The 16,000-nt window shown below is 46.4% G+C and overlaps 2 long non-coding RNA genes and 1 pseudogene across 4 annotated transcripts; all 3 read left to right on the forward strand.

Moving 5' to 3' along the window:
- Positions 1-4,778: 4,778 nt before the first annotated feature.
- LOC124683993 lies at positions 4,779-7,105 on the forward strand (annotated as a pseudogene).
- Positions 7,106-11,708: 4,603 nt separating this feature from the next.
- Positions 11,709-13,315, forward strand: LOC124696776. Of its 2 annotated transcripts, XR_007000730.1 has the most exons (4): positions 11,709-11,883; positions 12,152-12,235; positions 12,703-12,815; positions 13,216-13,315. It is a non-coding gene; the product is annotated as an uncharacterized LOC124696776 (long non-coding RNA). The 2 variants fall into 2 exon arrangements; XR_007000729.1 differs by having other exon boundaries at positions 11,710-11,883; positions 12,703-13,309.
- Positions 13,316-13,321: 6 nt separating this feature from the next.
- On the forward strand, positions 13,322-15,405 carry LOC124696784. 2 transcript variants are annotated; one of them, XR_007000732.1, is made up of 3 exons: positions 13,322-13,866; positions 14,350-14,453; positions 14,615-15,405. It is a non-coding gene; the product is annotated as an uncharacterized LOC124696784 (long non-coding RNA). The 2 variants fall into 2 exon arrangements; XR_007000731.1 differs by having other exon boundaries at positions 14,618-15,405.
- Positions 15,406-16,000: the final 595 nt, after the last annotated feature.

Genomic DNA, 16,000 nt, shown 5'->3' on the forward strand with positions numbered 1-16,000 from the left:
TGCCTGAGGATCTGATTGCTTTTTCATCTTTTGTTATGTGGTGTTTTATGTAAATGTGTAGACCTTATCTTCAAATACTATGTTTTTTAGGGCGAGTGTTTTTAGGGGCCTGCTGCAATTTTTACCTGCCATGTGTTATTGAAATGATTTGCCACCGGGGTCTCCTAGACCCCTGCTTCGTTAAAAAAAGAATTATTTCTAGGTTGTGGCCACTAAATCAAGTAGGTTGTGCCCACTAAATCTCTTCTTGTTGTGCTGGGCGTTTTTACCTCATATGTATAACGTAGGAAGAGACATCACGGCAAATTTTGCTATTTTAAAAATCTCCATTGTTATGCTTGACCAAAGTTCATTTGAATTTTTTTCTTGACTAAAGTTGACCACTATCAATAACTGAATGTAAATATGATGTTTCGTAACATTATAATGCACACTAGTCAGCATTACAAAGACAGCTAGACGTGGGGTCTTATCTGATCTGTAAAAATATTGTCTATTTATTCTCCATTGTTAAGTACCCACAAAAAGATCATACGAAACTATTTCCACCTTTTTTTTTCCTTTCAAAGCCATCGATTTTGCAACCCAACTACACTTAGAACTTTGAAAGGTTTTGACGAGGTATCTTTGAGGACGTTATAGGGCGGATTCAGTGTGTTAGCTAAGGGGGGACATGCCATAATTGAAAAACTAAGCCATACATTCTAATTTTATACTTTCATAGTATATGGAAATAATAATAATAATAGTATGAGTACCCGCAAAAAAATAATAGTATGAGTATATTTGAATAATATGCTAACAGTAGCCCAACTGGACAAGCCCAATTTATTAGTACTACTAGAGCAATTGCTCAAGTCCAGTCCATTAGGGCATCTCCAACCGGCCGACCCAAACGGACGCGCTGGGCCGTCCGTTTTGGGCCGTTTGCGCGGCCGTCCGGACACGCGGACAGCGCCCCGCGTCCACGTGTCCGTTTGGGTCGCACGCGGCGCCCAACGCGGCGACCCAAAGAGACGCCACGTGGTTCGTCCTCGTTGCGCGGCGCTGCGCCATGGCAGGCCTCGACGGGACAACCATGGTGGACGGTGGAACGCGCGGGAAAGATCCCGCGCGCACCAAGATTCCCGCGCGCGCGAAAACGCCATTGGCGCGCGCTCGCGCCCAAGTTTCCCGCCAGACCGCCGGCTATAAAAGACGACGGCGGTCTCACACAGACCGCATCACCTTCCTCTCCCACTCCACCTTCTCCGGCGGCCACTCCACCTTCTCCGTCGCCATGCCGCGCACCCCCGCAGCCACGTGGGCCAAGCTCTCCCTCGCCGCCCGGGCCAGGTTCCCGCGGACGGAGGAGGAGGAGCGCGCGGACTCGCGGTGGGTCGCCACGAAGCGCTCCGCGTCGCTGCCGAGGCGGCGGCAAAGAAGGCAGGCGACGCCGAGATGGTGGAGGCGGCCGCGGACGGCTGGCACGAGACCGCAGACGGCTGGTACGAGGCCGCAGAGGAGGGGGCGGCCGCCGCAGAGGAGCCCGTCGACGAGGAGGACCTCGCGCTGGCGAATATCAACGCCGCCATCGAGGAGCGTCTCGCCGATCTCACGCGCGTGACGAAGGAGCACGAGGCCACCCGGCGGGCCGGCCGCCGCCGATTAGGCGACCTCCTCGGCCGAAGAACGAGCCGATCGCTATGCGAGCAGCCCGTCACCTCATCCAGATGCCCTCGCCCGAGCGGCGCGCCCGGGAGGATGCTGCGTCGGCGGAGCGCGGCCGGCAAGAGCGCATGCGCCGGCGGCAGGAGAACCACGAGGCCCAGGCCCCCGCTCGCGTCCGCCTGGAGGCGCGCACCGCTGTGGAACGCGCCGCCCTGCAGGAGCTTGAGGTATGCGGGAAGCGGATGGTTCCGCCGCAGGAGGCGGAGCGCGCCCGAGGTGCGCGGGCGGAAAGGAGGAGGATGAAGGTCTCCGCCGAAGCCGCCACCGCCGCCGCCGCGCCACCCAGCTGGTAAGCTGGAGTGGAATCCTCACGCGTACAGGCCGCCCGCGTCGAGTGAAATCCACGGCCCCGACGGCGAGTCGGCGAGGAGACGCCGGCGAGGCCGCCGGCCCCGTACGTAGTAGGATAGAAGTAGTAGTTAAAAAAATTGTAATGGGTTCTTTTTAATGAAAACAAATGTTTATGTCTATGACACGCGGGCCAGGGGCGGACAAGGGGCGGACGCGAGCGACCAGCCTTTCGCGTCCGCGGCCACGCAAACCCGGCTCAAATCTAGGGACGCCGGCCAGGTTTGCGTCGTTCCGGATGCCGCGGCCATTCGTTTTAGGGATGGGTCCGCGCGCTGGGCCGGGTTTTTGTCCGTCTGGACCTATCCGGACGCGCGGGCGCGGGATGGGTCGCCCCGTTGGAGATGCCCTTAGCACCGCATCGACACGAATTGGACTGACAAGGACCACCACCGATGCTGCTAGTCTCCTTTACTCTTGTCACTGGTTCTTCTCGCCAGCCATGGAGCAGCTAGGTTTAGAAAACCAAGGGAGCAGCAGAGGCATCTGGTATCATATATCCAAGGGGTCCCGGCACTGGCCAGAGGTCCAGCAGCGAGGCGGCGAGCCGCTGACCCAGGCAATGAGCACTCGAGCACCATTTTCCATGCAACTACAGCAAGACAGCGCACTAGCATAAATATTTTTCTTTCTTTCCTGTAATGTAATTCTTAGTTAGAGCATGTAACAGGCCCCGTATATTTTCATCACGAGTAAGGGTTCTGTATTCACTTTTCGCCGGCCGAAAACTCGGACGAGCTAGCAGAACCCGTATCCCTAAACGGTAAAAGAGCATATTCCTAGAATATGTCAAATCATTTTTTTCTTTTTTCTCATTCTTCCTCCACCAGCCCCACTGCCCCTGCCCCTGCCCCGCCCGGCCGGCCGGCCGGCCGCCCCTGCCCGCCGCCACCGGCCCGCCGCCGCCCCCGCCGCCCACCGCAACCTCCGCCAGCCCACCGGCCGTGGGCCGGCCGCCCCGCCCACCACGGCCCCGTCTCCACCACCCACCACGGCTGCCCCTGCCTGCCGCCACCGGCCCGCCGCCGCCCCCGCCTCCGCCCGCCACCGCCTTGGCCACGGCCGCCCTCGCCCGCCACGGCCGCCCCCGCCCGCGAGAAGACCCGCAGCACCGCAGCCGCGACGCCCACGGACGCTCGGCGGCCGCCGCGGAGGTGGTCGCACGTTTCTCCGCCGGGGCTCCATGGCGGAAGCGGCTGCAATTTGGTGAAAATTCAGCGCGCCACAGGTGAGGGGTTGGCCCCGTATTTAGCCTCCCACCCCGTACTTGTAAGGGGCGAGGAGCCGCCCCGTAGCCAAAACTGTAAAAAATTTACGGGGTTGGGCGTTTTAAGGGGTCTGTTAGACGGCCGGGTAGAGCTCTACCCCGTATATCGGCGGTTATTTTACGGGGTTGGGCGTTTTAAGGGGTCTGGTAGACATGCTCTTACTGATTTGATATTTTACAGAAAAATCTTTGTAGCTCCAATTTTTCCTACAACTGCAGCAAGACAACAAACTAACACACCAGCTCCAAATTTGAAAATAATCACACTCTCCCTTAGCCTGGCCCACCGAACTAATTGTTTGTAGGTCCGCCACATATGTAAAAAAAGTGGTTCTTTCACTTGTTTGTGCGGCTAAATCTCTACTACTTAAAAAGAAGGAACATGTTCCCCCTTCTCCCCCAACTTTGGTCGTCCTTTTGATCATTCCCCGTCGCCCACCTGGGCTTTGCAGACCTTCGTGGGCCGTGTCTCATGGCTCACGTCGCTTCGTCGTCTCCGCTATCGTCTTATCCGAAACATCAACACCGCTGCCGCCTCCGCTATCTCCGCCTATGCATGCGCCTTCGTCCAAGATCCCTCGCCGCTAGCGCTATCTCCGCGCTCGTCCAAGCTCCCACGCCATATCCCCTCTAACTCCCTCTCTCCCGTCCGTCATGGAGCACCGGCCGGACGGCATCGTTGAGGCCCTCACCTGCCTCCACACCTTCGACACCGCCTGCATCTCCGGCGACATCCGCCTGCCGGAGCCCTTGCCCGTCCTGTGGTCGTCCACATGGATCATGGATCTCCGCTATCGCCACGCCCGTCCACTTCCTCTCTTCCTCAATCGCCACAACCCCGCCCCGCTCCGCCGCTGGCCACGCGTCGCCCCACCCTACCTGTGCCGCCCGCCGCCGGCTCACGTGCCTGCGCTTCGCCGCCAATGCCCCGCTGCTCGACCCTGAGGACGCCTCCCTGATCTCCGGTTGCTCCGGCCTGACATATATACAAGGGCATTTAATGTATCAGCAGAGCATCAACCTTCGTACGTTTTTTTTTGCCTTGTCCCCATCAGGATTTCTGAAGCTGCAGAATTAATATGTTCTTTTCGTCGGTAGGTAAGCCCCATATATGTATAACACTGCAATCCCTGAAGCAGAGCGCGAGAAGCTCAAGGATGGCGTCTTTGAGGATGTACTGAGGGCAGCGCAGGATTTCAGTATCCATTTTTCACTTTATTTCTTGTTGTAATCAGTTGCACTGTTTTATATCATACAGGAGGCAATAGTCATTTCCCCATGGGTTGCACTTGCCATCCGTCCTAGGCCTGGTGTCTGGGAGTATGTGAGGGTCAATGTGAGCGAGCTCGCTGTCGAGGAGTTGAGTGTCCCTGAGTACTTGCAGTTCAAGGAACAGCTTGTCGAAGGAAGGTAAAAAGAAACTATACCATAGAATTGGGATAGTTTAAACTCAATGGTGTTCAATGTTGTCATCCTCTCTCCACATGGTTACTTTGCACAAGCCAATGTATTGGGGTACCCTGACACCGGAGGGCAGGTAAAATCCTTCATAGTTTTGGCATGAATAGATGTTCATTTGACTAGACTTGTTCTCATTAATCTTTGTGCTATGATTCCCCAAAGGTTGTCAACATTTTGGATCAAGTCCGTGCTATGGAGAATGAGATGCTTTTGAGGATCAAGCAGCAAGGACTCGATATCACACCACGGATCCTTATTGTAAGTCTGATATCTCATGATAAGTAAAAATGTTCAGCTATTTTGTATGAAACTCGACCTTTTCTTTTCTGTCCCTGCGCAGGTTACCGGGCTTCTCCCTGATGCAACTGGCACGACCTGCGGTCAGCGTCTTGAGAAGGTTTTCGGTACTGAGCACACCCACATCCTTCGTGTGCCATTCAGAACTGAAAATGGAATTGTTCGCAAATGGATCTCACGTTTTGAAGTCTGGCCATACCTGGAGACTTTCACTGATGTAGATACCTAACCTCAACATCATACCTTTTTCGGTACTCATTTGGTTAACACAAATATCTTATTGACTCTTTCCCCGTTTCTGCAGGATGTGGCGCACGAGATTTCGGAGAGCTCCAGTGCCAACCCCGACTCGATCATCGGAAATTACAGTGATGGAAACCTTGTTGCATGTTTGCTTGCACACAAGATGGGCGTTACTCATGTATGAATTATGTTTACTTTTCTGTTGGGAATATATTTACCTCATATATATTGATCATTTTTCTGATGTTACCTTGGCCGTTCGTTGGTATGCAGTGTACCATTGCCCATGCGCTTGAGAAAACCAAGTACCCCAACTCTGACCTGTACTGGAAGAAGTTTGAGGATCACTACCACTTCTCATGCCAGTTCACAACTGACTTGATTGCAATGAACCACGCGGACTTCATCATCACAAGTACCTTTCAAGAGATTGCTAGAAAGTAATATTTCTGTACAACTAAACTTTTGTTGTTCATATTCATTTCAGTGTTGTTGTGAAATGTATTTATCTTTTCATGACCTAATGGAAATTCTTCCTTTTCAGCAAGGACACCGTTGGTCAGTACGAGTCTCACATGGCGTTCACGATGCTTGGAATGTACCGTGTTGTCCACGGTATCGATGTTTTTGACCCCAAGTTTAACATAGTTTCGCCTGGTGCGGACATGTCCATCTACTTCCCATACTCAGAGTCACAAAGGAGGCTCACCTCACTCCACCCAGAGATCGAGGAGCTTCTCTACAGTGATGTCGACAACGATGAGCACAAGTAAGAAGTGGAGAATTGTTTCTTACTGCTTGTTCTGCATTCGTGGGTTGCCTGCATTGCTGTTAATCTGACTAGATTGCATTGTGCAGGTTTGTTCTGAAGGACAGGAACAAGCCAATCATCTTCTCGATGGCTCGTCTGGACCGTGTCAAGAACTTGACCGGTCCGGTTGAGCTGTATGGCCGGAACCCTCGCTTGCAGGAGCTTGTTAACCTTGTGGTTGTTTGTGGTGACCATGGCAACCCATCAAAGGACAAGGAGGAGCAGGCTGAGTTCAAAAAGATGTTTGACCTTATTGAGCAGTACAACCTGAATGGCCATATCCGCTGGATCTCTGCTCAGATGAACCGTGTCCGTAATGCTGAGCTCTATCGCTACATCTGCGACACCAAGGGTGCTTTTGTGCAGGTACCTACATGTTGCATAAACAGAATCATTTGCCTTGTAAAAATCTCTGTTCTCATATGCTTCCTTTCTGTGTAGCCTGCATTCTATGAGGATTTTGGGCTAACTGTCATCAAGGCCATGACCTGTGGTCTTCCAACATTTGCAACTGCATATGGTGGTCCAGCTGAGATCATCGTGAACAGTGTCTCCGGCTACCACATTGATCCTTACCAGGGTGACAAGGCCTCGGCTCTGCTCGTTGAGTTCTTTGAGAAGTGCTAGGGAGACCACAGCCACTAGACCAAGATCTCACTGGGAGGGCTTCAGCGTATTGAGGAGAAGTATGCAACTTATTTTAGTCACTGGTTTCTATTTCTGAATTTTACCGTTTTTGCTGCAACTAACTAAACACTGTCATTTGATCCATGTTATTCAGATACACCTGGAAGCTTTACTCTGAGAGGCTAATGACCCTCACCGGTGTCTATGGCTTCTGGAAGTACGTCTCCAACCTCGAGAGGCGCGAGACCCGCCACTACCTGGAAATGTTGTACGCACTCAAGTACCGCACAATGGCGAGCACTGTTCCATTGGCTGTCGAGGGGGAGCCCTCGAGCAAGTGATCTGGCCACCTCTCGGCCGGAAGAAGAAGAAAGGTGGCTTGGATTTCTGAAAGATTTGAGATTTGAGAATGCGTTGGTTTTCTTCCTAGGCGCTGCTCTTTTAGAGTAAAGGTCGAGTTGATGGGCTATTTTGATTCAGTAGTGGGAGTGAGTTGAGACAGAGGGATGTGGTGTGTGCCAGTATGTTGGTGTCTGTTGTGTTCTTTGGATGTTACCCATGAATAATAGTAGCGGCCTTGGCGCCGTTTCTGAAATAATAGTAGCATCCTTGCTCGTTGCCAAGAAAATCTTTGTTTTTTCTTCTTCTTGAAGAAGTGGCAAAGTGACCTCTGCATCTATCTCTGTCGTTGATATTCAGCACTAACACCTTACATTGCTCTAGGGAAGAGTAAGAAAAGCCGGACCATGAGATTGCTGTAAATTCCTACCAACATAGTTTAGAAATTACAAAATTTGCACATATCAAATTTGCAGATTTAAATCCTGGCTCTGTCCCTGGTTGTATGCTGCAAGCTTTTTTGAGTCGCGACTCAAGAGTGAGTCGCCAAACCCTGCGACTCAGTGTAAAGTCATGAAAGTCGCTATATAGTGGCGAGCCGCCATGATTTTGAGAAAATGACTTGGCGATTATACATCGAGTTAAAAAGCATGGTATTCTGATAGACACATGTTTTATATGATATTTTAAGGTGAAAACAATTAATTATGATATTGTTCTATTTCAATGGTCTGGATCCTTATTTCATTTTTATCACTACAAATATCCATGCTACTTTTTAGAGTAACCGCTTTCGGAATTATCACATGATCGATTCTTTGAAGACGTGCTAATTTGGGCTTGTTGTGAAATAAATTTGAGCCAATGTAATATGTATGCTATTTTGTAATCATATATATTGTTTGTTGGGTTGTGTTGCCTAATTGTATGATTATATTAGTTTGCTTACCTTTTACTGTGTGCAATCCAGTGATGCAAATGCTCCTTTGAGCATATATGAGAGCTTAGTGTGTTATTTTCTGATTAGATACACTGGTTTGTTATGTTTTTTCACCGTAAGTAACAACATAATTTGGTTTGTAACACAATATCAGGTTTATTTATATAAAATTGTGGTTTCATATTGTCATGCCAACTTGATGCATTATTAGAAAAATAACCTTGGGAAGTGCAATATATTACATAACAATAGACCAATGATGACGCTGGTGGGCAATCTTGATGACGATCTTCTCTTTGGTGGTGTTTTTGCAGCTTCTGTTGGTAGCCAGGGTGGTTGTGTGTCCCCTCGCAACGGTTGTGCTCCACGATGGTCGGCGAGGGTGTTTGTACCAAAAAAAACAACCTATTCTTCTCTATTAATGAAAATGACGAATCTTGCCTCGTTTTAAAAAAATAGAACAGTGGACTATCTTAAACATCGATCTTGGTAGCCTTAATGATCAATACCAATGTCACGAGTGCATCTAAGCTTGCATATCCTACTACAATTTTATTCATCGGCTGTAGTATGAGACAATTAGTTGGCGTTTGCTTTATTGAACTCAAATTGTCCGTTTAAATAAATATACATTAAACAAAGTGAAATCTTAATGTTGGAGATAAGAATTTTTTTATCCCGTGACCCTTTCTTTATCTCTCTCTGACTTCTTCCACTCGCTGAGTACTACACTACAAGATTTTTCTACACCTGCCAGCGCTGAGGAAAAGGTTTCGATAGATAGTGAAGAGTACCTTTAGACCACAACCTCTCGCATGCATCTGCTGCACTTTAATCTTAGACATCATATCGTGTTCGCTGGATATAAGAACATGTTAGCATGTCGGGTTATCTAAGCCTCATAATTACAGAAGTCGTGGTACCTCAATGCACAACAATGTTTTCTTGTTATTACGCTGATATCCTTGATTTGTTTTAAATTTTTACAGTAAGTTATAAATTATATATGTACATTGATAAATAAAATTTGAGAACCCCTAGCAACGCACGGGCATTTGTACTAGGAAGGGTGGAAATAAAAATATGTTTTCAACGACATTCCCGACACCTAAAACGTAATGGAGGTAGTAGTATTGTTTAGTTGGTTGTTAGGAAAGATTCTGCAGAAACCCTCGTGTATTCCACAATTTTGGGATTTTAAATTTGTTGTCCTATGCAACATATAGTTAACACCGTTCTTTTTCCCCACTTTTATTAATGATGTACTAAGATGAAGCAAGTGCAAATTTGAATGTATACTTCCTATTGATTTTCCCCCTCGATTAAACCTAATTAGATTTGGTTAGTAGATCACAAAGTTTGACATCACTATTTGATGTTCCCTCGGGTTACGTGAGATGCCAGACTTTTAAAGCAATGGCAATGCTAAAACAGAGCAAATAAAGGAGGTGGAGATGGCAATGCTAAGCCAAGAGCAAATGAAGGGGATGGAGAGGTGGAGTGGAAGAATAGGTCGTGAGACATGACATTTGCAAAGGAGAAGGTGAGAGTCCTCATCCATATATGGACGAGAACCATATTACTTATGTTTCGCGCACATTTATAGACTAAAATAATTATTTACCGATGAGTAAATTTTTCGTTATCCCGTGGCAACGCACGGGCATTTCTGCTAGTGTTGACGAAAACAATCTAATGCTACATTCTCTGAGATAGTAAAAAAATGCCCTTACAAAATCAGAGTTACACCACTAGTAATCATCGTTGTCTTGACTGGTCAAGTGCAATATTCATTAAGCAGTGTACATTCACAAGGCGTCAACTCATGGTTCATCTAGGAACTTAGTTAGTTATCCTAGAACAAGGAATTCTATCACTTCTAAGCAATATTCTTGTACCATGCCTCCTAGTAGGACTGTAAAACTCTATCTTTTCAAAATGAAAAACAAAAGCGTTTTGCGTTTTCACGGAAAAAGGAATTCTATAACTTCATGTGATCAGAAATAAAAGAACATCAAATTCTTAAAAAAATTAAGAAATGTCAAAATTCTGAAGCGACCAAATAATTTTAGATCAAACAACAAACCCATAAGAAATTATATTTACCTGGCAAAGAGTATATGGGAGAGTGAACATTGCAGAAAATGTAACCATTGTAAAAGGTGTTTTGTTTGCTCTAGTAACCACCGTCCGAAAGTACATGTACAAGTATCAACAGATACGGCAACTCTGTTATTTTAACTTCCAATGGAGCCTGTTCCAGTCGATGTACAATATGTATTGATACGGTATTATATAATACCCCAGATTCCAAAGCATAACCAGCTTACGTGTGCTGGTAGGGCTCAAGGACACTGCAAGGGCCACGAACAATTCATTCCAAGAATAACTGCACCACTATGTTGCTGGCTTTACCCAACTACGCCCAGGTGTTTTCTTTAATGTGCCCTGTTTAATCTTTGCCCTCACTTGTTCAACAATATTCCACCTACCAGAATTGGCATATAGGTTAGATACTAAGACAAGATTTGATGGACTTCCTTCTTCCATTCTAAGAAGAGATTTGCAAGCCAAATCTTGAGCTTCTTTGTTACTGTGAAAAACAGAGGCATACAGAAGTGCCCCCCAAACACTAGGTCCTGGTTGTACGCTCATTGACTTGATAAAGTCCAATGCCTGGTCAACCAGCCCAGAACGTAGGTGGAATATGCTGTAGGTGGAATATGCTGTAGTAACCAACTTATCGATAGGAGCGACGACCGCACGAGTAGTATCTCACGGTATGATTGCTGCACCCCCATGGAGCTCTCACAGGCGTTTGGATTTTGGGCCGTCCGATCGAGCTGATGTGGCGCGATCTCCGCCGTCGATTTCGTCCAGGGCGCGAGGCCCTCCCACGAACCCGCTTTTTATCCATGGGTCCTATGAAGCCCGCTCGGCCCGACGTCGCTAGCTAGCCGCCAGCCCCCAATCCCGTCGCCCGTTTCCTCCCCAATCCCGTCGCTCCCTCTCCCCTCCCAATCCCCTTCATCTTCATGGGGCTGGCCTTGGGCGCGAGCGCCGCCTCCCGCCGTCGCCATGACTGGTCCGGAGCAGCACCGGCCTTGGGCGCGAGCGGCGCTTCCCATGGTCGCCATGGCTGGCCCGGAGCAGCGCCGGTCTTGGGCGCGACCGCCGCGTGCAGCATGAGCAGGCCGCCTCCCGCCGTCGCCATGACTGGCCCAGAGCAGCACCGGCCTTGGGCGCGAGCGGCGCTTCCCATGGTCGCCATGCCTGGCCTAGAGCAGCCCCGGTCTTGGGCGTGGAGATCCGCCGTGAGTGCCATAAGATGCGGCTAGGGTTTTCGTCGTGGCGGATTTCTTCCGCGTTGACCACAGCCGACCTGTCCCATGGCTGCCGGTAGAGAGGCGGCGCTGCTCTGGACCTCTCCTCCGACCATATCGATTCCGCCCTGATGCATAATCGACGAAGTTTGCTATATCTATAGGTTATACCTCTCTTCCTCGCCCCTCTCTATCTCTCTGATTTCACTGACGCTCATATGTGGATTTTTGGGATGGTAGATCCGTGTGTTCGTGTTGTTGAATTAGTGCATTTTTTATTCTTAGCAAGTCCATTAATCCCCTCGTGGTGCTCCTCCCCAATCCTCTTTGCTTTTTGCCAGGACCCCCCTATCCTCTTCACCTTCACTCTGCCGACCAGTTCACGGCGCTTCTGCCGGCGTCTTCCTCCATGGGGTGTTCGGCCACGCAGGAAGAGGCACAGTTGCAGGGATCCGAGTTGTTCACAGCGCCGGACGCTGCTGCGCCATCACGCCTCGGCGTTGACACGAGGTGCTAGGTATGTGACTCCTGCTCCGCCTCTCGCCGCACCTCGACATACATCAGTTTCGCTGCAACCGCACCAGTGAGAGCCAACTTGTTCTCCCCTATGTAAGCCAAGGGGCACTGCCATGGGTTAGCTATCTTGGGTGTCCCAGCTGCGCGTCGCTATTTACAGCTATATCAGTCTTTCTTACCTTGGCTCCCCACCCCTTTTCTTGAATAGCTCTTCCTGATTCCACCGCTGATCTGCAGTACCGTTTCCCCCCTCTAATTTGAGGTTGCAGGTATGTACATAAGTTGTTTGTGTAAATGCCAAAGTGCAAAGACTGCTCCGTCAAGAATTCTCACAGCTCAGCTTGGATTCGTAGGTTGTGTGCTCTCTCTTTGTTCCTATTAATTTATGGGTTATACTGTTGTGATGAACTTCAAGCAATGGAGGTTTTTTGGTACTGCCTTGCTTTTGTGAATGCATTTTCATGTACTTTGTTGGCATTGAAGTAACAAATATAATTTTGTGTTTTTGATTTTGAAGGAGAAGGTGTTCGCATGATCATTGATTGTCTGTTGTTTTAATTATATAATAGATTAAAAGCACACAATGTCCATAGTAGTTCCTAATTTTGTTGTGCACGTTGCATACTTATGCCATGGATGACGCATGGAAATGCAAAATAAAATGAATGAATCCTTGATGTTTGAATTTATAGGAGCAGTGTTTGCTCATTATTGTTCCTTTGTATGCATAGCAGCTTATATGGTTACTGGATTTGTGATTGTTCACCATTTAGTGTTTTCAGTACTTGGATGGTTAATGATTTTCTTACATCCGCTGCAGGGAAGAAGCAGACTAACAAAGGAAAAGTTCAGAGGAACTTGATTATACCGAGGAATCCAATGGCTGCATGTCTGATCTGCGGACTTTTAGATTCTTCGTTATTGGATTAAATTGTCAGTATGATTTTTCTGTGCTCTTTTACTTTTGTCCGATTATTTTGTGGAAAGACCTAAGATTTTCTTTACGACAGCATGGTGGTTCAGAGGTGTGTCGTTTCTTTTGACGCATTTTGAATACCACTCTTTGATCTATCTCATGTATCTGAACTCATTTTTGTGTTCTCCTTTTCTCTTATCAAGTTCTAATTCAGTAGCTTGCTTGCAATCCATGTGCTCATTGCCACTATTCTTTCTGTTTATATTTTGTCTCATGCCTTTTCTCCTTATCTATCTGTTTCAGACATTGTACTATGCACCATGGTTCATGACTGCACTTTCTATACATGCTTTGAAAGGCTAACAGTATTGACATATCATGTGCGTGTGTTAATTGATGATCCCCTTCTTCCTACAGTTGTTTTGGAAGGAGGACTATTACCATTCATGTGGGGTGAACGGCCCGAGTGACAATGTCGGTGTGGCTGTTGCGGCTGCTCCTCAAAGCAGAGACTTCCGGGCAGGTTAGCTTTCTCCACCTCCGCACTAGGACACATATTGCTAATGCCTGATACATCTGTAAATTAGGAAATCAAATCGATGCTCCTACTATGATCATTTTCTTTGCCTTTGTGTTGTCACTTGGCCCTGTCAAACTGTCGGGATGAAGATCCATTTAATTTTGCTGCTGTCATGTCATCAGGTGAGCTTATGTGCTTATTCTCATTAAATTTGTATATAGCAGATTTCACTGTATCCAAGACTGAAACTTAAGTATATTATTCTACAAAGAATCAGAAGTATGTCTCACTCATGTGAGGCTCATACATCAGGGATATTCCTATACAGTTACATTCAAGCCAGTACTAACTTTTGCTACTCTACAGCTCAAAAAAAAAAACTTCTGCTACTCTAGGGCTTTTTAAATATTGATGACAGTGATTCTTGTGCTCAGATTATCCAATGATTATGTTTTAAGTTGTGTGATGTGATTGTTGTCGATGCAAAGATCAAACAAAATGCTCATGCCGGCCAAAAATAAGGGAAGATTATCCTCCATGTCTGAGAGGTAAAAGATGGGTCTGCATTGATCTGTTTGTATCATTATCCTAATTTAATATTGTCAAATTCAGTTATTTCACATTGTGGTGATCGGCTTGAACATACTATTATTTTAATCAGCTGATGGGTCAGACTGTATAATGAAATATGGTAGGTTTTTCTTTGTCTTAAGAAATTATTTATGATTTTGATGTTGTTTCTTGGGCCATGATCTGGAATAAGTTCTGGTTTCATTCTCCATTTTTCCGTTTTGTTGTCACACTCAAACTACAATAATGGTCAGGCTCTCAACCTGATTTATTTGCCTTGACTTTTGTTTCTCAATTTCTTGATGTACTAATTGCATGGATGCTGGTAGAGAATTTTTCGTTGGGCTTTACCTTGATGGCCTCATATATCTAACAATGTGTCTTATGTATTTAACCCTATTTTATAGCATTCACATGGTATGTACTAATTAAATTTTGCCATTTATGTTCCCTACTCACAGATTTCACTGGAAGCATCTATGATCATGTATGTTTGCTGATGCTGGTCATTTTCAAGCTGCAACCATGTGTTGTTATAATATGTTAAGAGTTGCGGCGAAATTTGGTAAGCTTGTGCAAATTTCTTAGTAATCAGTATGGTTCAGAGGCATTGTCATATAGGTTTTATTTCATTTTTGTTGTCAATTTTCTTAGTAATAAGTATGATCTCACTAGAAGGCAATTTTAGTAAACTTTCATTGTCTTCTTTTTGTTCCGTGCTCCTAGCAGATGGCCTCCAATCAGGAATGAAAATTTTCATCATATGTGCCTGCATCTAGGTGGCAAGTGAGTTTTGTTCTTCATTATCTTTTCCCCTTTGTTTCACCTACTTTATGCGAGACATGGGGATCGCTTTATTTATTCTCTCGCATTAGTATACATTCTCTTTTCAGCATATGAGGCTGCATGTCACCAAAATACATGGGGATTGGTTACTTTGTCTGCTATATAAAGCAAGACGATGCAAAAAATGCATGTGTGCTTTATCTGTTATGTTTCTTTGTATGTATATGTGGTTATTGATTTTTTGATTGCTCACTGTATAATATTTATATCTGTGATGATCATTGGTTTGCTTACATCCCCTCCAGGGAATACAAAGAGAAAAAGCATGAAGGCGATTTATATTATATTGAGAATAAAACATATGGTGGGTGTATGGTAAGAGAGTTTTTAGATTTTTCAGGTCTTGGATGAAATTGTTAGTATGATCTCTGTGTGCTCCAATTCTTTTATGATATTAGGTTAGTGCGATTTTCATATAGAGGTACTGAGGTAATAAGGAACTGGGACTAATAAACAGAGTATCTCCTCTTTCTTTGAATACCTTGCTTCTCAAGTTGCTTCTATATGAGTTATTTTTGCTCTCAAAAGAAATTCAGTAGAGCAAAAGGATCCTCATGAATTACTTAGTAGTTCAGTAGGGTGGGAAGACAGGCATTTTATTGTTCGTGGACAGAGGGAGTAATGTGTTGAACCTTGAAAGTGTAAATTGGTTTTTTATTTACCCTGGAAGTTCATATCCATTTGGACTTCCAGGTCTACGACAATCTGACGGACTGCCTGTGGATTATTATGTTTTGTTCTGGGTACTGATCTCTCACAATCGTTCACTCCTGTTTGATGTTTGTAAATAATGTAACAACTAGCTCTGTTGTGAACCCAAATGGGACCATGCATTCGTTCCTATATGCAATGTTGTGTTCTCTTCATTAGTTTATAATTCGTCTGTGTATCCAGTAGAATAACAAATGGGTAGTTGTTTATTCTTCATTTGTTGCATGCATATCATCTTTACGGATGACAGTGGTCGCACGCCATGGTATATTCTTTTTAGTCTATTGATGTTTCAGTTTTTCAGTTATTTAGTGGACTCATATAAGGTTCTTAGAAGAGAGGGTGTGGGAGGAAGAAGAGGCAAACTCCGGTGACGCGTCGTGCCGCTGCTACTGCCTCCCCAAACAACCAGGGCAAACAAGCGAGGTGTACAAGTGATGAGCTTCGCTTCAAGGTTTTTCTTTTTCTCCCACCATTTATTTTCTCTCTGTATTTCTGTTCAAACTGCATCTGCTCCCAATCGGGTGATAGTCGATCCAGTGTTATATAGATCTG

Source organism: Lolium rigidum, chromosome 1, assembly GCF_022539505.1.
Source record: "Lolium rigidum isolate FL_2022 chromosome 1, APGP_CSIRO_Lrig_0.1, whole genome shotgun sequence".
NCBI classification, from domain to species: domain Eukaryota; kingdom Viridiplantae; phylum Streptophyta; class Magnoliopsida; order Poales; family Poaceae; genus Lolium; species Lolium rigidum.